This window comes from Crocodylus siamensis, chromosome 3 (genome assembly GCF_052110815.1).
Source record: "Crocodylus siamensis isolate JL-2025a chromosome 3, ASM5211081v1, whole genome shotgun sequence".
Taxonomy (NCBI): Eukaryota; Metazoa; Chordata; order Crocodylia; family Crocodylidae; genus Crocodylus; species Crocodylus siamensis.
This window is the reverse complement of record NC_143397.1, coordinates 85,864,960-85,887,481: the sequence shown is the minus strand read 5'-3', so window position 1 is coordinate 85,887,481 and position 22,522 is coordinate 85,864,960. Positions and strand designations below refer to the sequence as shown.

Genomic DNA, 22,522 nt, shown 5'->3' with positions numbered 1-22,522 from the left:
AGAAACTCTGAAATCTGATTTATGACCCATTGGTTGCACTGTATTTAAGGCTGGGGAGGGAAAAAAAAACCATGAATAAAATTGCATAGGGTGAATTCGGTATACACTAAAAGGCTTTTAAAATAAATAGTCAGTGGACAATAAAATAAGGGTAGGCCTACCTGCCATTCCTTATTTTAACTGCTTGTTAACCCATTAGGGTCATCTAAAATTGACAGCTAAGGCTAAAAACATGCAGCCTGAATGGCAATTAACTTGAATTAGCCTTGATTGTCCCAGGGGCAAAGTGTTAATTCAGATACTTCACAGTTACTTAAAGTGGGACAATGAGCCTGTATATCTGTAGGATCACAGGATAAAATTCTTTGTCTCTGGATAATCAGCCCATCTGTTTTTAGCCTAAACCTCTCTGATTTTAGGGAGGAAGAGATCAGTGTAAGAAAGCAGTTTACCCTAAACCCTGCTTTCCAAATAAAATCCCCATTAGGACTACCTCTGTCCAGATTTTGTGTTCTGGATCATAAAATGCTCACTCAATGAATGATCACATATTGCAGGTACAAAAAATGACGTTAAATATAGAAAGTCTTATCTTTCTATATTTGATAATGGAAGCAAATTATCTTCATGAGGTATAACTTGGGATAGCATGAGAAAGGTACTGGAAGCAGATACAGTTGGTTACATAAAACACGGGGGAACTGGGGAAGTTTGAGGTATATACAAAACTGTATCTCGTCATCAAACGAGAAACAGTTAAGCAAATTTAGTAGGGTATACTATGGCTCCCTGTGATCATCAGTTTAGATATAAGCCCAAACCTTATAGATACATGTTTAGATATAGATGGAGTTCCATATACACCCAAACCCTGGGAGTAACCTTTCCTGCTGCTTTTATCTATATACTGGGCTGAACCAAAACCTCAGACCCAGCCACCTCAGCTTTGAGTAGGAGGGGAAAATGAGTTCTCTGGGAACAAACTGGATAGGTTTTTTGATGCAGCATTCCAGAAAACATAATCAATGGCACACGTCCAGTTCCCATTTAGTAACCAGAGAACTAGCTGCAGCTGTTTTTATGCCTAGTTGTGCCAGTTTGATAGTGTATAATCATATTTGCATAAAGATAAAAAGGAAGGTGTTATAGCACAGAGTTAAGCCTATGGTTTCACTATAAATTAAAGGTAATTTCAAACTAATTAGGTATAATTTGTTAAAGAATTCTTCCCAGCAATGATGACTCTGATTTTGTAATTACAGGACAATGCTTACTATGGCTTTCAAGGCAGGATAAAGCACACCCGAGGGGGTCATGTCCCACATGAGAGAGATCTAATGGTGCCACAAAAGACAGGTGTTTTGTCAGATTTCAGCCACACACTTTCACACCTGCAACACATTAACTATAGCAGTGATGTTAATGAAGACCAGGTGCTTGTTCCGCAGTCTAAATGAGGAACTGGCATGAGTTTTACAGTTTGCTACCTGGAGTCTCCCACATGTCTCTGCAGACAAGCTTTGAAGGCTGTCATAATTTTTCATCTCAAACTTTTGGTTCAGGAGGAAACCCAGGCACGTAAGGAAACTTTGTCTCACTTTCAGCCAAGTTACCCTTAGCGAAGCTTGTCAACCACTGCCTTTCACAACAGGTTTTTTCCTATTCTTTATTGAAACAAACCTGGTGAATAAGCCCTCTAGCAAGAAAAACGTTTTTCAGAAAGGGTCAGCTTCTATACCTACTGCTTTCATCCCAGGTACGAAGACCTGAGTGTCCATGGAACAGCTAGAAAAAAACACAGGGTAGATATCCAAAAAGTGCCATTATTCCAGCAGTTCCCAGATACTGTGCAACCAAAGATCCCTTAGTCCTTTCAAACTTGAAGGTTTGCCATTTAATTTGGAAATGAGTAATGGATGCCTTGAGCAAGATTTCTTTTTAATAAAACACAAGGTTTTCATTGCAACTTAGCCTACGTAGTTTTAATGTTCTGTTACGGAACATGAAAACTTTTAAAAAGACTTCTTTGCAGAAGGTGGTTTCCCTCCTCCCCTCCCCCCACACTTTCCTTGCATTTCCACATGTTAGATTTGAAGTTGTTCACTCTGCAATTTACAACAGTAAAGTAAAAGTTAATAACGGTTCCTGAAAAAAAAACAGCTATTGAAAGAGAAAAAAGAAAGGGGAAAAGGTCTACATTCTCAGCAGGAGCCTAGTTAATTATCTGACTCCTTCCCCGCCACTTCTGGCACATGACACTACCTCAACCAAACAATTAGACTTTCTACACTGGGGAGGGTGAGGTTGCGGGGGAGGGGCAGGGAGGGCCAAAAATCAGAATGTGACATGGTGCTTAACTCTAAAATCCTAATTAAGTTAGAGCAGAACTGAAGCACAGCAGATGTAATGTTTGTAGCTTTCAATCTGCTTTAAATATGACATCCCTTAACTAAAAATAAAAATGAGGGTGGAGGTGGGAAAGTTGTGGGGGACAGGATTTTGAAAGGCTCAGCTATGGTATTTAATGAACCTTGTTATGCCATGCAGTTAATGAAGCCCACTGTCCTGACCCCTAGTACATCAAATAAGTCGTGTCACCTGATGTAGTGCTTTCTTGTCATGTTCATTCATAACCCCAATGGTTCAGCCTTCTATAAACCATTTCAGATAAGTTTCTGCCACCATACAGGTCTCACACTTCACTCCACAAACGGAATCTAACTTCTTGGACTTCCTGGATCCATTTGTTTCCCTGTTCCTTTTTATCACTTCTTCTCTTGGTCCCCCAGGTGTCAGGCATCATTCTCCTCCCTGAAGAAGAGGAAAAGTCTTTAAATTTTGCTCAGTTAATTGGTAAGTGGAGAGCTAGCTGTTAAGTTTTGGGGAGTTCTTTAAGGAATTTATGGTCTGTGCTAAAATCTGTCCTTTTTCATTCCCTCTGAAATATTTTATCTCTTCCCTTTTTTTAATGTTTCAGTCATGGAAAGATCAGATAAAGGAGTGATCAGATCCATTAACTATAATAAAACCTTTCATTAAGCACCTTTCAAACAGCAAACAAGGGGTTCTTTACATGATCGTGAACTGATGTGATGCTATGGTATATATTTGTGTTTGTACTTAACATGAAAGTTCAACCACTTTAAATATGGAAAAAGCATATTTTACTTGCCCCCAGAACACAGGAAGAAGTATTTGGCTAAAACTGGAATTATATGAGCTATTTCAGGAATTTTGATTGCTTTAGTTTCTGAATTGTAATCAGTTAAAAATCAGTGTTCCAAAAATTTGCCTTTAACTTAACTACAGCATACTATAGAAACTTAACACATTGCTCCAGGTTTGGTTGGATCTTTGATGGACTTGAATCAGGTTAATAATCAAATTATCCAAATACAATAAACCAGTTCTTCCCAGAAAATGATTTAGCTTCCATCAACTCCTGCCCCAAACTTGAAAGTGTGTAACTTTCTAGAATAATTAAAAATATCTTGGAGGTAGAGAAGGAATTCAGATCTGTCTGTTTTCAGGTGATGAGGTAGGAGGAGGAAAATGGGTAAAATCTGAGGTTGGAAAAACACTTCTACTGGGGCAGGACTACAGTTGTGTCCTGTGCTATACAATGGCTGCAACAGTGGTGAACTGTGCACCTGTGGGTGCATCTACACATGCGTTAATGCACAGTAGTTACGGTGCATTTAGTTTAGTACTTGCTTAATGAAGTACTAACTAAATGCACTTTGGGTAAATGTGAAATCTTTTTATTAGATCAGCTAAATAATTGGAAAAAATTTTTTTAGAATTTGGACACAAACACCCTTCTTCAGCATAAGGAGAGTCTGCTGGTGTTATGTGTGCTGTCCTGGGTAGAATGGAAGCCAATATGCAAAAAACAGGTACATCTACAATCCTCTGACCACTACACAGAACTCCAAATATGCTTCACAATTATGCAAGAGAACTTCATAAAAACTTAGAAATCACTTCCTTCACAAAGCCTACTTCAAGAAGATATTAACTCAAGAAGGAAATCAAACACATACTACAACTTAAAAGAGATAAATCCGGATAACTTCCCAAACGCCATACAAAAAGACTACAAAAGATTTTTTACAACATCCATCCAACATAAAAAGAAGAAATGGGCACAATTATTACAGGATCAACTTTCCAAGCCACAAAACAACCATCAGAGAAACAACACCAATACTGTAGAACTTTTTAAACTTATACCCAATGAAACCGAAGGAACCAGTCAACTCTCAAATATTATCAAACTATCCAAGCACACTTACCAAAGCTGAAAAATCTGATCTCTCTAATGGCCTTAATTTCTGTCTGGATCAGAGGACATAACTAAATGTGCAGTACTTGTGCCACTAAATGCACAGTAGTGCCAGCACATGTGTTTTTTTTGTTATGCTTACTGCGCAGTAGCATATTAGCACAGTTTTTGACCAGCACGCTACTGCACAGTGTTCTTAGTAAGCATCCCATGTAGATGCACCCTGTATGTATTGCTGGTCACCTTCACTCTTCCTGTCCTTTGTTTTTGGATTTTGTGTGCCGTATCCTGTTTCTAGAACAACCTTAACTGATACATTACATAGTGTTCTTGTGCACATACACTAACTTAGACACAAACCCACAAAGTAAAAAAAAGTATGTGTTCCTCTTACCGGAGGGGAAACTAAGGAACAAATATGTCAAAGACTGATTTTTTAAAACTACTTAAACAGTCAAGTGCCCATCTGTATCTTTAGGTTCCCAATAGCTTTTAGCTACCTAGGTTATTTGAATATCCCATGAGGCATTTATCTTCATCTTTACATGCTTAAATGCCTTTAGGAATCTACTTATAAGTACTTATCCACAAGATCACCACAAGATCACAGTACAGGACATTGGTCACATGGTCATCATTCTAATGTCGAATCACCACTGTTTGCTGCAAATAGCTTTTGGAAGTCCTGGACTTCTATGAATTTTTGCAAATCATGATCATGTTTCTCTAACTGGACTGTAAGAATTGATGCACAGGAGCCAAAGGGCATGCAGTCCATGCTTTTGTCTTTGAGAATTTCCAAATACCTCACTGAAAACTATGAATTACTTCATGCACAAAAATATACCACGGCAATATGGTAGGAGACATTCCAATCAAATCTAATTATCCTGTTTTGTCCTGAGGCACCCCTCTCTGGCAAGGAACATAAACTGCGCTAGAGACTATTCCCAATTACTTAGTACATATAGTGCTTGCAAGAGATCTGCTTTATTCCTTGACTTGTTCTAACTGGTTATGCATAATAACAGCAAAAGCTTCATAGAACCATACCCAAACTGTATTAAAGGCAGCCATTAATAACACAAGGCCAAATCCCAATTCACCCATTAAGTGCCTAAATGTGATCCTACTCCATCTCACTGAAGTCCCTAAAAGACTGTTAATGCAACAGAGAGGGGGGAGGTCTTCATACTTGTTGATTTTTTGTAGCTTAGTGATAAGGCTTAGAAGATGGCATATTAAAGAAGTGGGTGTATTAACATTTTTAGGAACTTCAGTAAGGTAATAGAATTACATTTTAGGCCAAAGTCCACCGCAGCATCTAAAAAGTACAATAGGATCTGCCCCTCATTTTCCCCTTCTAAGGCAAGACTTAATAACAGAAACACTTAAAAATAATATATTAATGTAATGTAAGAATGTAACACACAATCTCAAATATTTATAATCTGTAATAACAAACTTTCAGCAGTCTTCATTTGGTTTTTGAGGCACCCTGTGCTGTCAACTGAGTCTGTGGGGTTCCCTTGTAAAACTGGCACTACAGATGTCAGTATTAAGTCTACTTGTTCTGGATATTTTATGTCCTGAGGCTCTCTTGTTTGAACAAGATGATATTCCCTTCCTGAGACCCACTAAGGGCACAGAACAGTGACGGCTTGCTGGTAGCTCACCTCTCCCTCTCCCTCTCCACTGCTGTGGGCAGGCTCTGCTGGGAAAAAAAAATGCAGCAAGGAGCCCAAGCCTTTTTTTTCTTTTTTGCAGAGCCTGCCCATCTCTTCTGTGGTCAGGAGATGAGCTGCCAGTGGCTCCTGAGCTTCAGGAATCCCTGGTTTTTCCCTCCCCAGGAGCAGGACCCCTTAAGGCTGCCCAAGTGGAGTGCTAGTTGTGCAGGTGCCACCCCAGCTTGCAGCGAGCACCCGCCAGCTCCAACTCTTCCCCAAGTCTGTGTGGGAAGCAGCGCCTGGGGGGCTTCCAGGATTCAGACTTGGGGAAGAATTGGATCTGAGGCAGCACCTGTGCAGCTAGTACCCCACCCACTTAGTCCCAGGGGATGCTGCCACCATGGAGGAAAGGACTGGGGCCCCCCGCAGCTCAGGGGCTTCCAGCAGCTTGCCCCCAATCATATGAGAGGCAGGCAGGTTCTACAAGAAAAAAAGAAGTATTAGGCCCTTGCTGCATTTTTTCTCTCTGCAGAGCCTGCCCACGTGAGCTGCCGCCAGGTCACGCAGTCCCTGAACTGCAGAGGGACCCAGTTCTTCCCTCCGTGCCAGTGGCACCCCCTCGGACTGCCCAGGTGGGGAGCTAGCTGCACAGGTGCTGCCCCAGCTTGCAGGCAGCACCTGGCCTGATCCAATGGTGCACGGGGTGCTGGAAGCCTGGGTGCACTCAGGGAAGCTTGGCTTGGTGGGCTTCCAGTGCCCTGTGCACTGTCCCCACCTGGGACTGCCCAGGAATGGGCTGGCTTGCCCCTGTGGCAGTGCATAAAAGTGGCAGGGGGCAGTTGGGTATGCTGGCAACTGGAGAAAGAAGCAGGGACAGTCCACAGGGCACTGGAAGCCCACCAAACTGGGCTTCTAATGCCCCATGAATGCTTTCTGCCACCTTCTCCTGTTGCCAGCATACTGAGTTGCCCTCCTGACACTTTACTGCACTGCCACAGGGGCAAGCCATCCCGTACCCGGGGCAGCATGGGGAGGTGGCAGGAGGCATCCTGTAGGGTTGTGCGAAACAGCACTGTTTCGTTTCAACTTCCGTTTTGCCATTTCGATGGGACAGTGTTTTGTTATGAGTTTCATTTTGTTTCAAAGCCACTGTTCTGTTTCATTTTGTCAAAGCCATTTCACTGTTTGGATGCTGTTTTGACATTTTGCCCATAGGCTATAATGGGGAAGCACAAAACTGCCTATAATGTTGTCATTTCTTGCCTGGTTTGGATGAAACTTGCAGGTACGGTATCTCCTTCTGAGGCTATGTAGCCTGCCAAGCTTCAAGGAGATATGTGCAGAAGTTTCTGGGAAACTGTACCTCAAAGTCTTGAAAGCAAAACTCATGTCATATGTATGTGTTAAGGCACAGTGGGGTGAAAACTGCAGGCATCGTAGCCCCTGCTAAGGCCTCAAAGCTTACCAAGTTTCAAGGAGATGGGCACAGGGGTTTCTGGGAAAATGAAGCTCAAGTTGCTGACAAGAAAAACTTGTGATGTGTGACTTTGTGTGTGTGTTAAGGTGCACCCTTACTGGCGCTGGGGCCTCTACATGACACGATAGTGTGCCCCAGCAAGGTCTCCTCGTCCCCTACAGCCTCAGTCTGGTCCACCACTTTAAATGACAACAGGTAAAATAATAAGTGAGCAGCAGCACAGTGGCATCAGCAGCATCTCAGGCGCCAAACTGTCACAGAGCCTTTCTTTTCTTTCCTGCAGGAGCGTCTTCTCCAGCAGCTGCCAGAGGACTCTCCCTGCCAGACCCAGCCCTGAGTCTTAGATGTACCCAGGGCCCTGCCTCCTTCCGGTCAGGTGCTAGGGGTGTTGGTCTAAGGACATGGCACTGGCAGACAAGGTCCTTTGGGTCAATCTAATTTGGTATCTTTTAGCAGGCCAACTGAATAGTTACAGAAATACATCTTAGCAAGGTTTTGGGTTGAAAAGCCCTTCGTCAGGCTGAGAAAGCACCTGCAGCTGTGGGGGGTGTGTGTGTGTGCGTGTATGTGCTGTTCCTAGATGGAAAGAATAGTAAAGAAGCCAGAGGATCGTGTGCAATGCAGGCAAGAAAGCCAGTCAGTGAAAATGGAAATGGAGGTGCCAGGGGGTGAGGGACAGGCTGGGGTGGGCGGGGAAGGGTGATGTAGCAGTGCAGGTAAAGGTGCAGAGGTACCTGGGAAGCCAGATGTCCGGCAGGTTGTAGTGTGTCAGAATTCCAATGTCTATATTGAGTCCATGAGCTTCTGTACCTGGGAGGTTGATGAAGTGCAGTTTATAGGCTTGTCTGTGAGAAGTGGTTTGTAAATTCTCTTTGATGATCAGGCCTGAGAGATTGGAGACAGGTGTTGTTCTGTTGTTGTCTTTGATGGGCGGGGACTTACACCTCCCCTCTACCCCCTCTCTCACCCCTCCCTGAAGGCTTGCCAGCTGACTTTCCACCACACTTCATGGTGCATTTCATAGTGTCTTGTCTTTATAAAAATATATAAATGTGCCTTTCTATATAAATTCTATAGTATAATATGCCACAAGATATAAATGTATTAAAATAAAAATATATAAATGTGTCTCCCTTCCTATATAAATTCTATAGTATAATATCCAATGTAATTATGAAATTGAAAAGAATAAATCAATGAATGTAATACGGAAATAAAAGTGTCTAGAAAGAAAGCAAAAGGAATTGTGGAATCCCACTTGCTAGGCAAGGAAGTAGGAAATCAAATCAATGGTAGTAGTAGCCTTTGTTGTCTAACACTCCTGAGCTGCTGGAAGATAGCTCAGTAACTGTCAGACCCCAAGGCAGAAAGCAGGCCAGTTCAAGCAATGCTGCCTTTTATGCTGTTTTTCCATCCGTCCCCCAGAGCACTGGGATTGGATGGGACCTCAGGGAAGGATCACAGTCACTGGCCAGCTACACACTCAAGATGAGAGCAGTCCTCCCCCTCTCTTTTCCCTCCCTCTCCTTATTTTTTGTTTCCTTGCAGGCAAGCCCAGCTTCAGCTTTGAAACTTGAAACATTTCAACTACCCCAGTTTTGTTTCTATTTCCCTGCTTCCAGCTCAAAATGAGTTGAAACAGTGTCAAAATAAAACAGCCAGTGAAATTTTGCACAGCCCTAGTGTCCTAGAAGCCTGGGAAGCTCAGGGATGGATATATCACTGCAATTTGTTATGTAGCAAACTAAAATACATCAGATGGATACAAAATCATTTAAATTTCAGTATGCCACCACATGTGTATAGTGTGACAAAATTGAATCATAATACACTGCTGCAGGTGTAAACTGTGATGCAATTTTGTCATGTGTAAAAGCGCCCTAACAGTGCAGGCATTCTTGTTTTCAGTTTTCTGTTGAAAGAAGTCACAGCGTGTGAAAACCCTTGTTTCATTATTGGTGTGTTTTAATTTTAACAACTACAGGTTAGAGTCTGACTCCACAGCCTTTTTTGGTAGACAGTTTTTTGGTACAGTTCCATCACCTCCCCACCCCTCCAACCCATTTGATCATAGATAATGCGGTTATGAGTTTTCACTTTTTACTGAAGACTGTTTGAACTCATTCCCATTAAATCATGATCCTTAGTCAGACATTATTTGATTTTGTATATCATATCAAATGAAAACTGATTTGATGTGCGCAATCACTTGTTTACTTCTGTTAAGGTTATATCAGAGATGTTTTAGACAGGCACATAGTGTCTTCCAGCCAATATAAACAAATCTATGTTTGCTTTGTTTTTAGAGAGCCAATTTATTGGGTGCATCTACATGAGATGCTTTACTGCCCAGTAGTATATTTTACTGCACAATAAGCATGTTTGTCTACATGTACATAAGCTTACTGCACAGTAAACCTCTCTAATCATAAGTAAAATTGCTACCTGCAAATGCAAGCAGCATATTTACTTGCAATTAGCTCCTGCAATGTAGCACTCGTGTAGACGCCTGACTGGGAGCAAATCTGCTCCCAGTCAGCCAGCCACCAGGGGGCAGGGCTTCTGCCTTGGGGAGCTCCATGGCCCCTGCTCCAAGATCATGATTAGGGAGTGGAGGCTGGGAGATCCTTTTCTCCACGATCCTTATCAATGGTGGATCAGGGTAGGGGGCTGGGACCTGCCCCTCCCCTGCAGCTCTTTCCAAGTCCCCTGCCTCTGATCAGGGACCTGGAGCCAGGAGTTTCCTCTCCTGGGGCAGGGGGACATTGCCCCTGCCCCAGCAGTAGGCAGGAGCCCTCCCCCCAACCAGCAGGGTGCAATGTACCAACTCCAGCCAGGAGGCAGGTGGTGCCAGGGGCCATTGCAGTGCCCCAGAAATTGGGAGCAGTTTGCTGCCATTAGCAGCAAATCTACTCCCACTTCCCTGTATGTGTGGACATCTGCCTGGGAGGGTTTATGCGTGACTAATTTACTCATGAGTAAACTGCTCCTAGATCTAATGCATCTGTAGACACGACCATTATGTAACAACAATATGGGATCTTTGCTTGATTTGACCTCTATTTCTTTCACAAGTTATCATCTTGTGATTACTTGAGGCCAATATAAAATATTTGTAGCCCTTCTGTTTTATTTTCTTAATCCCTAAATGAACTTCCTGTGTCCTTTTAACATTTCTCTGTAATGTCAAAATCATAAATCAGCCTTTACATTGATGTAGGTACTGGGAATATATTGTCTTGGCCACCTTATAGCTAATTGCTTTAAGTATGTTCTGGAAGTCCAATTGTAGTAGGCTGCACACCTCAAGTTGCATCCCAGCTTCAGGCAGGCAGAAACTAATTGTAAGCCTGTCTCAGAGGACTGAGCCACCTGAGAAGGATAGTTGGCACAGCGGGAGTGACAAAAAGGCTCCCAGAAACAGAGTGGAAAGTGGGGAGAGCTGAGAGACAGCAAGCAAGCACGTACAGGTGGGTTGGCTGCTAGATGAACCCTGAGCACCCTGCCAGGAGTGCCTCTCTCTTAGAATTTTGCAAGAGACCATGAGCGATGCTGAAAGACACAGAGAGACTGAGTTGCTGAAGGCAAGAGCGCAGGTTATCAGTAGGAAAACCAAGCCTGGGGACTCTCTTTGGGTCTGGGAAAAGTCCCCCTGTTATTCATATGTTTGTTTACTGTTCTGGATACAGAGACATTAAACAAACACTGAGAGTCTGTTTGAGCTAAGTAATTTTCTAACCCACTACACTCATCTTGAGGAGAAACTCTGGCAATCATAATTTATGCTTGACTGCACACTTTTGTTTAATCAGACTAATATGTACAAAAACTACTTTCCAGTTTCAGACATACTCTTATAAAAGTGTTTGTGAACAACTTAGCTTGTGGTTATAGTGCCATAAGACTGGGACTTCTTTTGCAAACTGAAGTAGTTAATTTCTTTATTAAGATTTGCATCTCACATCCATTATATGTCTTTCTGTAGTCAGGAAATTAGGTTATGCATAAACTTGTCTATATAGTACAACATTCAAAAGAATCTTTATAATTTTTCATTGTCTCTGGAGATGAATATGTTGGTGATGGCCTCAGCCTTGTTAGTAGTTTTATAGGCTTGTTAGTTGTACTACATAGCATTTATATTTTTGTTTTGTTCGCTTTAGCCTGGCAGCTCTTTTTCTTTTCCAAAGCTGCTTGGAACTCTGCTCATGCTCTTTTGCTAGTTTTCCTAATATCAAAAGGTTAATTATATACACTATTGCACCTTCTATGCCAGGGCGGGCAATTATTTCAGGTGGAGGGCCGCTTACCAAGTTTTGGCAAACTGTCAAGGGCCGTATGGGTAGCCACACCCCTTAACAGGTGCCTGGCCCCCTGGTTGCCAACTTGTGACCACAAGTCCCACCCCCTAACCTCTGACCTTTACCACCAGAAGTCCCTCCCCTTGCCCCTGTAAATACTCCTTTCAGCAAGGGGTTTTGCCATCTCAGAACCAGAAAAATACTAAATTATATTCTAAAAAGTGATCAACTACAACATTCATTAATTTGATTTCAAAAAATATTTTTGTCTTGATTTACATGCATTTGTGTAGTGTATACAGAGGTGACTGCACAATAGCTTAAAGTGAGGTCTTATTTTTGTATATTGTGAGGGGTGGGTATAGGTTTGTGGGGGTTGTGCGTGTGTGGGTATGTGGGTGGGTATGGGGGGAGGGTGGTTGGGGTTTGTGTATAGTAGTGCAAGTGGAAGTGTAGGTGCATGTGTATGGAGGGGTGTGCGTGTGGGACTCACCCTATGAACACACACACACACACACACACACACACACACACACACACACACACACTGCCCCATGCCCCTGCAGACATGCACATACTCTTCCCCTGTGCCTGTCGACAAGCGCATGCACACACATACACATCCCTATCAGCTCGGTCCCATACTCTGTGGTCTGGGGATGGAGCCGGGAGCCACAGCCACATGGTGCTGGAACAGGGCAGGAGCAGGAGAGCAGGGAACTGGCTGGGGGTGGGCAGGGCTGGGCTGCTCAAGCCTACAAGCCCACTGAGGGATCCCTCTGGGTCCTACTGCCCCTGGCTCCAGCCGTCTTTGACAGGGAGCCAGGGCAAATAAATATTAATTTACGAATTTTTTTAGGTGCTCTGTGGGCCAGATAGAATGGCTTGGTGGGCCAGATGTGGCCTGTGGGCCATATTTTGCCCACCTCTGCTCTATGCCATCATATTTTTGGTACTTTATGGTGAAAAATATTGGATGCTGACACAACCCAAATAGTCAGCAGAAGCAGGGTTTTACATAAGGGGAAGGTGCACGAACATGTAGGCTGTTTTTCTAAGGGTACCTGCCAGAACGCTTCTGACTCATTCAAGCAGAGAAAAATATTTGGAATCAGTCATCTTGTCAAAAGTCCTTTTTCATTTAATTCTTTTGATTAAATACATAAGCCAACATTTCCATATTTTTTCTACAATGACCAGCTGAATGTACCTGCTCTGGCAGTTTGTCTAATTGCTCTGTGATTTCCTAGAACAATAAGAGTCTATCCAGATCTTCTTTCAGCTTCTGCCTAGGGGCATGAATTGTTAGGCTGATGAGCTCCTTCAACTCTGTTCTTAACAGAGTAAAGAACAGAGCTAAAAACTCACCTGCCTCACAATGTTCTAGCTTTTCTATCCCTTGGGATATGTCCTCAGCCTCTTCCTACATAAGGGCAAAGTAGTGTGCAAGAAATTAAAAGTGAGAATTTACAGGATGTTAGATACACAATACTAATTTCCTGTGTGCATTAGAGTGTACTATGTGGTTTATAAACCCCATACACTAATAGATAGGGCCTCATGTGACATGCAAGGGGCGGTCCCTTTAAGTTCTAGCTCGTTGACTACTTCCAACTCTGCCCAATTTAGAGGTATAGAGACTGGGAACCAGGAAAGGAGACTTAATTCAGGTGGAGAAAGAGAAAGAGTAGAAGCTCTGTAGGTGTCATGTGATTTGCCATCTCCCACTGGAGAAGGAGCTTCCCAGGTGAAGGCAATACCAAAGGTGGGATGTAACAGAGATATAACTGTAGTGGACAAACACTGAGGGCACTGACAGAAATGACAATTTTCACCTGATCTGGCCACAGAAAGTGGTCTATAGCCATAACCAAACGCAAGTGCACAGCTGCAGACTGCTTCAAAAATAGCCAATTGGGTGAAAATCTGAACTATCATTGCATGAGGGATCAGAAACACAGTGTCTTCTGCAACTTCTGTCTCCCAGCCTGTTGCTGTTTTCAGAATGGGAGAGGGTAAAGGGAACAGAGGGAGTTTCGCTTGGGGTTTTTTCAGCCCCTGCTGGAGGGTGTAGTGGCTATATTGGAGCCCTCCTGAGGTGTGTGGGGGTCCAATTCATCCACCCCACCCTCAAGCGCTGGCTGGGGAACCCCTAAAGAGAGCTCCCTCTGCTCCATTCCCCCCTCCCACCCACTCTGAAACAGGGACAGACTGGGAGAGAGGAGAGGCCCTTGCTAAGGGAAACAGGATGTAGGCTTCCAGCCAGAAACTAGATCCCCCTACCCACTGGAACTAACAGTGAACTTCTGTTTGGTCTATGGGATTGTTGAAACTCAAAACACTTCCTGCAAAGTGTTCTCAGTTGCAGTCAGGACTTGAAGTAGCCTGTGGGCATGTCTATGCATCCATTAAAGCACTGTAATTACGGTGCATTAAGTTGAGTACCTGTAATGACAGGCACTAACTTTATGCACCATACTCAGCACTACTTTGCATTAGTGCATATGAATGGGTTTTTTGTGATGCTGCTGTGCATTAGGCTAAATCTACTGTGCATTGGCACAGTCTATGCCTGCAGCATTTATGAGCAGTAGAATTAGTCTTCTGCACATTAAGTGTCTCCTGTTGATGCAACCTGTGTTTCCACAACTTCAGTCCAATTTGCCCTAAAGGCAGATAATGACAATGCCATATAACAGCATAAAGAACAGTTACAAAATTCCATGCAACTCAGATAATACCTAGATTGAGCGATAGCCACAGGAGAAAGGACTGTATTGTATAGTCTTCCCAGAAAGAATTAGAAAGGTGCCTCAGTGCTCTAAGGAGTCAGATCCCTGTTTTGCCCCACAAAGTATCTTTGTGTAAAGTGACTTATTCCCCTTAAAAAGTGGAGTAAGCATCTTGCTGTTATTGTATACCAAGAGTAGGGAGGTAGCACTGAATACCTGGTACATTGTAAATTCACATTTTTAGCTTAGAACTCGCTCACTTCTTCACTTCCCTATGTAGACAAGCCCTCAACTTTCTTTTCCCTCCAAAAATTGTACTTTATTCATAAAAGCAGGAGCTTGACATGATTTTAATGGGTTCTCTTTTTCCCCTGATACTATTAATAATTGTAATTTTTCCCATTTGTTTTTATCACTAGTTTTCATTCATGTGCATCTTTCTTGCAGCTAACATCACCTGTAACCTGGGTGTACCAGAGTGTGTACTCCCCTCTTCAATAGAAGGGGATGTTCAGCAGGGCATACGTACTGGAGATGGAAACTGCAGCTTGCTCAGTTTCCCCTTCTCGGGTGTCTCTATAGCAGAGCAGGTCACAGTTGTTTAACTATATACATGGCTTATTCAGGTGCAGAATAAAAGGGGAAGGAATAGAATAACTGGATAGATGATAAAGATAGATATTTACATATAACATATTCAAGTCAGCAAATAATAGAACAGGTAAGTAAAGGAATCCCCAAGAGCCACAAGAGAAACCTTGTCTACAGAGCCTCAGACGATAAGTATGTCCCAACAATCAATGGGTATGCACCCCAAAATCTAAAGCACAACAAACAGTCAATAAACGTTCCAAAATATAAGACATAGCAAGCAATTAATAAACACTACAAAATATATGGGAATCCCAAATACCCACCTCCTCTAGAGGAGTCTCTTTTTCTCTAGCATAAACCCACTCTGTGTGGCTATCCACTGTGTCCCACCCTGGTAGGAAACCCCTAGCCCAAGAACTTACACTTCCCAGTGAGTAGGGGTCCAGCAAGGGTTCCCGGTGTTTCTTCCCCAGCTAGGCAAACGGCTCCTACAGTGGGTGCTCTGTCTCAGTCTCCTCATGGGGTGCATGGCTCATTCACACGCCCAGATGGCTCAGCCTTCTCAGCAGGTTGTGGGCCTGGGCCGCCTTGTGCATGCCCAGGACCGGGGCTTCCATACAGGCCCATTGCACTGTGGAGTCTGTGCTGCCCACGGGCCCTCGTGCCCGGTGGCGGGGAATGAGGCCTGAACCACCCCTTGCCTCATCCAAGGGCCCTTGGCCTGTCAATGACTCACCGTGCAGTAATGTTTACGCTGGTGCCAGCCTTGTGCTGGGGTTGGAGACCCAAGCTGCCTTGAGCAGCTCCCAAAGTCCCGGTCCCTCTTAAACCCTCCATGCAGTGACATCTGCACCAGCTCTCTGCACTTTCTTGCAGTGCTGAGGACGTCAGAGAGAGCACCCGTGTCCCCGGTATCCCCTGATCCTTGAGGCGGCGGCAGCAGCAGCAGCAGCAGCACCAGCAGCGATTGGCAGCTAAGGGACAGCTGTGGCAACAAGAAGGTAAGCCGGGGGAAAGAGCGAGTGGGGCCAGGTGCTGGTGATCGGGCAGGGGACTCTTTCCCCACCTGACCCTATTTAGCTGCACCGGGCAGGAAGCACACTCCCGAGCTGTGCAAACAGGGAGCGCAAACAGGCACACTCTTTAGGGGCGCACCAGAGTTTGGGCTGGGGTGGGAGAGGGCTAGGAGCTTGGAAGCCTGGGAGTCGACTTACCAGGGATCCCCTGGCGGGAGAAGCTCCTGTCCGATGAGTGGGGTTCCCACAGGGGGCAGGGCTGCAGGCAGACACAGCTGATTGACTGGCTCAGCTGGTTGTCTGATTGGTTCTGCTGATTGGCCAGGAAATTTGAACCTGGGCTAATCAGCCAGCCAAGAGCAGTCGGCTGAGGACGCCGGAGGGAGCACACGTGCCCCCAGTATCCCCCGACCCTTGAGGCAGCAGCAGCAGCAGCAGCAGCAGCGATTGGCAGCTAAGGGACAGCTGTGGCAACGAGAAGGTAAGCTGGGGGAAGGAGCGAGTGGGGCCAGGTGCTGGCGATCGGGCAGGGGACTCTTTCCCCTGCCTGACCCTATTTAGCTGCACCAGGCAGGAGCCTGAGTGCGAACAGGGAGCGCAAACAGGCATGCTCTTTAGGGGCGTGCCAGAGTTGTGCACCTGGGTTCATGCAGGGAGGCACGTGAGAGGCCGCAGGCAGCGGAAGAGCCAACGGTGGCAGCAGCAGCAGCAGCAGTTGTCTCCAGGTAAGTGAGTGGGGGTGAGAGCATGGGAGTTGTCATGGAGTGCAGCCAGGGCTCCTGCCCCATGGCTGCCTCCTGGCCTGGGGACCGGTGAGGCTTCCACGCAGGTGGGGCCACCTGCCTGTGGGGGCTGCCTGGCTTGGTCCCTGGGGCCTGGGGGGGGGGGGGGACATGGAGGCGGGGGCTTCTCTCACCTGTCCCACCTGTGCCAGGATTGTGGTGCTGGAGGGGCAGGTGAGAGAGCTCCAGGTGGAGGTGAGCAGGCTGTGGGGGATCAGGGCCATGGAGGATGAGATTGATGGGTACTTTCTCTCTCTGCAGGGCCCATCCCCTCAGGCTGTCACCACCCAGGAGTCTGCAGGAGGTGAATGGAGGATGGTCACCTCCAGGGCCAGGCGGCATTCAGGCAGCACGTAGCTGCATCAACTGTCACCCCAGTACAACTGGGGAACAGGTATGTGGCCCTGGCAGTGCTGGAGGAGACTGGGCATGAGGAAGAAGGAAGGGAGGAAGCCACGCTCTCATCCAGCAAGCCATCATCCGTACCAACTGAGCATCATCCAGTGACCCAGAGGAAGAGACATCGGGTCATCGTCATAGGGGACTCCCTCCTCAGAGGAACGGAGGGACCCATCCGCCGCATGGACCCCAATGTGAGAGAAGTGTACTGTCTCCCAGGAGCCAAGATTGGGGACATCACAGGGAAGATCACTGACCTCATCCAGCCTTCCGACTACTATCCTATGGTCCTCATCCATGTGGGAACCAATGATGCGGCCCGGAGTAGTCTGGACCAGATCATGGATGACTACATGGTTCTGGGGGCCAAGCTTAGAGAGTTGGGGGCCCAGGTGGTCTTTTCGTCCCTCCTCCCAGTTAGTGGAGGCCATCAGTGGCAGAGCGCCTGCATCCGTGAGGTGAACTGGCGCCTTGGAGTTGGTGTTGTCATGCCGGATTTGGCTTCCTGGACCATGACCTGCACTTCAGAGCAGAGGGCGTCCTGGGGCATGATGGTCTCCATCTCTCCCCCAAAGGTAAGAGTTTGTTTTCTTACAGGCTAGTTGACCTCCTCCAGTGGGCTTTAAACTAAGTTCATTGGGGGATGGGGATCCACAGGAGCAAGAGAAAACTCAACCAGGTGTAGGACCTGCCCAGGTAAGAGCTCAGGTATATACCAAGGGACCAGTTGTCTCTCAGGAAGGGGGGGGTGCCCAGGGCTCCCTCAGGGGGATTAAGGTGTCTCTTCACTAATGCAAGAAGCATGGGGAACAAGCAGGAGGAGCTTGCTCTCCTGCTTGCAAGTAGTAAAATCGACCTGGTTGGCCTAGTGGAGACATGGTGGGATGAAACTTTTGACTGGGCATTAGACATAGAGGGCTATAGGTTGTTTAGAAGAGATAGGAAGGGGAAAAAAGGTGGGGGGGTTGCGCTCTATGTTAGGGAACAGTATACCAGTTCTACCTTCCAAATGGGACCAGAGGAAGGCTTAACTGAGACCCTGTGGGTCAAACTTCAAGGAGGGCAGGGGGAGAGGGATCTGGTGGTAGGGGTTTACTACAGGCCACCACATCAGGAGGAAGAGCTGGATCTGGAATTCTCCAGGCAGCTGGGGGAGGCCGTGCGTGCAAAGGATGTTGTGGTCATGGGTGATATGAATTACCCTGACATCAACTGGGAGGAGCAGTCGGCCAGGTCTAGCCACTCATGAAGGTTCCTGATGTGCGTACAGGACCTACACCTCATGCAGGAGGTACTCGTCCCCACTAGGGAAAATGCCATACTGGATCTGGTGTTAGCCTCTGGGGATGACCTGGTGGGGGAGGTGCTAGTACAAGGGAGGCTAGGGGACAGTGATCATGAAATGATCCAGTTTGCTATTCAGAGAAAGGTGGGGAGGGTAACTAGCACAGCGCAAATGCTTGACTTTAGGAAAGCCAACTTCGATGTGCTCAGGGCAGTAGTCAGGGAGGCACTCGGAGCCCAGGGGGTAGCTAGTATGGGGGTCCAGGAAAGGTGGTCCTTCCTCAAGGAGGCTATCCTTGGGGCGCAGCAGGATGCAATTCCTCTGTGCAGGAAGGTGGGAAAAGGGTCCAAGAAACCTTCATGGCTGAGCGCGGATATCCAGGCTGGCCTGAGGGCAAAGAAAAAAGCATACTGGTGGTGGAAGCAGGGGGCAGGGACAAAGGAGGAGTACACCTCCCTGACCCGAGCTTGTAGGGATTTGGTAAGGAAGGCTAAAGCAGCACTGGAGCTTAGATTAGCTTCTGGGATTAAGGATAACAAAAAGTCCTTCTTCAAGTATATAGGTAGCAAGAAGAAGTCTCGGGGTAACATTGGACCCCTACGGGGCAGGGAGGGCAGGGCAGGGCAGTTGGTGACGGATGCGCGAGAGAAGGCAGAACTCTTCAACAAGTTCTTTGCCTCTGTGTTCCTGTCTGCTGACAATGGGGTGCTCTCGGGTGACAGCGTAGAGAGGCCCAGGAAGGATGCGAGTCCCCTGACTGTTAGTTCAGACCTAGTTAAGGATTACCTGGAGGGCTTAGATGTGTCCAAGTCGGCAGGCCCGGATGACCTTCATCCGCGGGTGCTGAGGGAATTGGCTGGTGTCATTGCGGAGCCATTGGCACGGCTGTTTGAGGACTCCTGGTGCTCAGGCCAAGTCCCTGAGGACTGGAAAAGGGCCAATGTGGTCCCTATTTTCAAGAAGGGGAGGAAGGAAGAGCCTGGCAACTACAGGCCAGTCAGCCTCACTTCTATCCTGGGGAAGGTCTTTGAAAAAATTATCAAGGGCCACATTTGTGAGAGCCCTGCAGGGGAAGTGATGTTGAGGGGTAACCAACATGGGTTTGTGCCAGGCTGATCCTGCCTGACTAACCTGGTCTCTTTCTATGACCAGGTAACAAAGAGCTTAGATGTGAAGGAGGAAGTCGATGTCATCTTCTTGGACTTCCAGAAGGCCTTCGACACAGTGTCCCACCCAATTCTGGTGGGCAAGCTGAGGGACTGCGGCATTGATGAATGCACAGTCACATGGGTGGCAAACTGGCTCCAGGGGTGCACCCAGAGGGTGGTGGTGGATGGGTCGATGTCGACCTGGGAGGGTGTGGGCAGTGGAGTCCCCCAGGGCTCGGTCCTTGGGCCGGTGCTGTTCAACATCTTCATTAGCGACCTGGACGAGGGTGTGGAGAGCACCCTGTTCAAGTTCGCTGATGACACCAAGCTGTGGGGTAAAGTGAATACACTGGCAGGCAGGGGACCACATCCAGGCAGACCTGGATAGGTTAGAGAAGTGGGCGGATCTGAACAGGATGCGGTTCAACAAGGACAAGTGCAGGGTGCTGCACCTGGGGAGAGGGAACCAGCATTATGGTTATAGGTTAGGGGCTGACCCTCTCGGCAGCACAGAGGCAGAGAGGGATCTTGGAGTCAGGATTGACTCCAGGATGAATATGAGTCGCCAATGCGACGAAGCAATAGGCAGAGCCAACCGCACCCTGTCATGCATCAACAGGGGCATCACTAACAGGTCCAGAGAGGTCTTGCTCCCCCTCTATGCGGCGCTGGTCAGGCCGCAGCTGGAGTACTGTGTCCAGTTCTGGGTGCTGCACTTCAAGAGGGACGTGGAGAACCTGGAGAGGGTCCAGAGGAGGCCACTCGTATGGTTGAGGGCCTCCATGGCCAGCCCTATGAGGAGAGGCTGAGGGACCTGAATCTCTTCAGTCTCTGCAAGAGGAGACTGAGGGGGGATCTTGTGGCTGCCTACAACCTTATCAGGGGCCAGCAGCAGGGACTCGGGGAAAGTCTGTTCACCAGGGCCCCCCTTGGAGTCACCAGGAACAATGGCCACAAGCTGAGGGAGGATAGGTTTAGGTTAGATATTAGGAAGAACTACTTCACTGTAAGGGTGGCCAGAGCCTGGAATAGGCTTCCCAGAGAGGTGGTGCTCTCACCTTCCCTGGAAATCTTCAAGAGGAGACTGGATAGGCACCTGGCTGGGGTCTTATGACCCCTGCCACCCCCAGTGCTCCTTCCTGCCCATGGCAGGGGGTCGGACTAGATGATCTGTCTAGGTCCCTTCCGACTCATTGATTCTATGATTCTACTGGAAGGGACCTCAATAGATCATTGAGTCTGACCCCCTGCATAGGCAGGAAAGAGTGCTGGGTTCAGATGACTCCAGCCAGATGCCTATCTAACCTCCTCTTGAAGACCCCCAGGGTAGGAGAAGAGTACTACCTCCCTTGGGAGCCCATTCCAGATTTTGGCCACTCTAACTGTGAAGAAGTTCTTCCTAATGTCCAGTCTAAATCTGCTCTCTGCTAGCTTATGGCCATTATTTCTTGTGACCCCCAGGGGCACCTTGGTGAGTAAAGCCTCACCAATTCCCTTCTGCACCCCAATGATGAATTTGTAGGCAGCCACAAGGTCGCCTCTCAACCTTTTCTTGTGGAGGCTGAAGAGGTCCAGGTGCCCTAGTCTCTCCTCATAGGGCTTGGCCTGCAAGCCCTTAACCATATGAGTTGCCCTTCTCTGGACCCTCTCCAGGTTTTCCACATCCCTCTTGAAGTGTGGCGCGCAAAACTGCACACAGTATTCCAACTCTGGTCTGACCAGTGCCCGATAGAGGGGAAGTATCACCTCCTTGGTTCTGTTTGTCTAACATGCTACTGCGCAGCATTATTAGGCTACTGTGCAGTACAGAGGCAGGCAAAATATGGCCCGTGGGCTGGATCCAGCCCCCTAGGTCATTCTATCTGGCCTGTGGGGCCCCTAAAAGGTTTAGAAGATTAATATTTATTTGATCCTCGCTGCCTGTCAAAGACGACAGGAGCCAGGGGCAGTAGGACCCAGGGGAAGCCATAACTCACCAGCAAGGCTAGCCTGGCCTGGTCCCCCCAGCCCCCTCCCACCTCTGCCCCCCCAACTGGAATTATCTGCCTGCTGCAGCTTTCACTGCATGTGGCTGGCTTCTCCAGCACCACATGGCCCTGGCTACATTGCCCAACTGCAGGGCTGCGCTGGTACCCTGAGGCCAGGAGCAGGAGGATATGTGTGTGTGTGTGTGCATGTTTGTGTGTAATGACAGAGGCATACAATGTGTGTGTGTGTGTGTGTGCGCGCGCGTGTGTGCATGCGTGTGAGCACTGAGGGAGGGAGAGACAGAGTGTGTGTCCCTGTAATGAGGAAGGAGGAGAGATAGAGAGAGCAATGAGGGAAGAAAAGTGAGTAGAGTGTGTGTGTGTGTGTGTGTGTGGTGAGAAAGGCATAGAATATATGTGTGCAATGAGGGAGGGAGGCAGAGGGAGACTGTGTGTGTATTTGTGTTCATAGGGCAAGTCCCACAAGCACACCCTGCCATACACATGCACCTACACCCCCCCTGCACTGCCATACATACAGACCTGCATACCCATACCCCCCACATACTGCAGCAACCCTTCCCTCCACACAGCCCCCCACAAACCCCATACCCACCCACATAACCACACACACCCCTACATGCTCCTTCATTCCACACCCTCCCCCACATACCCACAACATCTCCCATGCCCTGCACCCCCCCACAATATACAAGACTAAGATTTGATTTTAATCTGTTGTGCAATAACCTTTGTGTACACTACACAAACAAATGTAAATCAGGACAAAAATATTTTTTGAAATCAAATTAATGAATATTGTAGATGTTTGTTTTGTTAGAATAAAATTTGGTATTTTTCTGGTTCTG

At 47.0% G+C, this 22,522-nt stretch overlaps 1 long non-coding RNA gene across 2 annotated transcripts in view; it reads right to left on the bottom strand.

Moving 5' to 3' along the window:
• LOC149868492 (uncharacterized) overlaps window positions 1-22,522 on the bottom strand; it is a 31,570-nt gene that overhangs the window by 5,466 nt on the left and 3,582 nt on the right. Inside the window, exons 1-2 of one of the 2 annotated variants that reach the window (XR_016440994.1) lie at window positions 8,164-8,422; window positions 2,599-2,811 (exon numbers count right to left, since the gene is read on the bottom strand). The exons of the other annotated variant lie outside the window; for it this stretch is intronic. This is a non-coding gene — a long non-coding RNA (uncharacterized LOC149868492). Of the gene's footprint in view, window positions 1-2,598; window positions 2,812-8,163; window positions 8,423-22,522 lie in introns of those variants that run through there. 2 annotated transcript variants of the gene reach the window in all.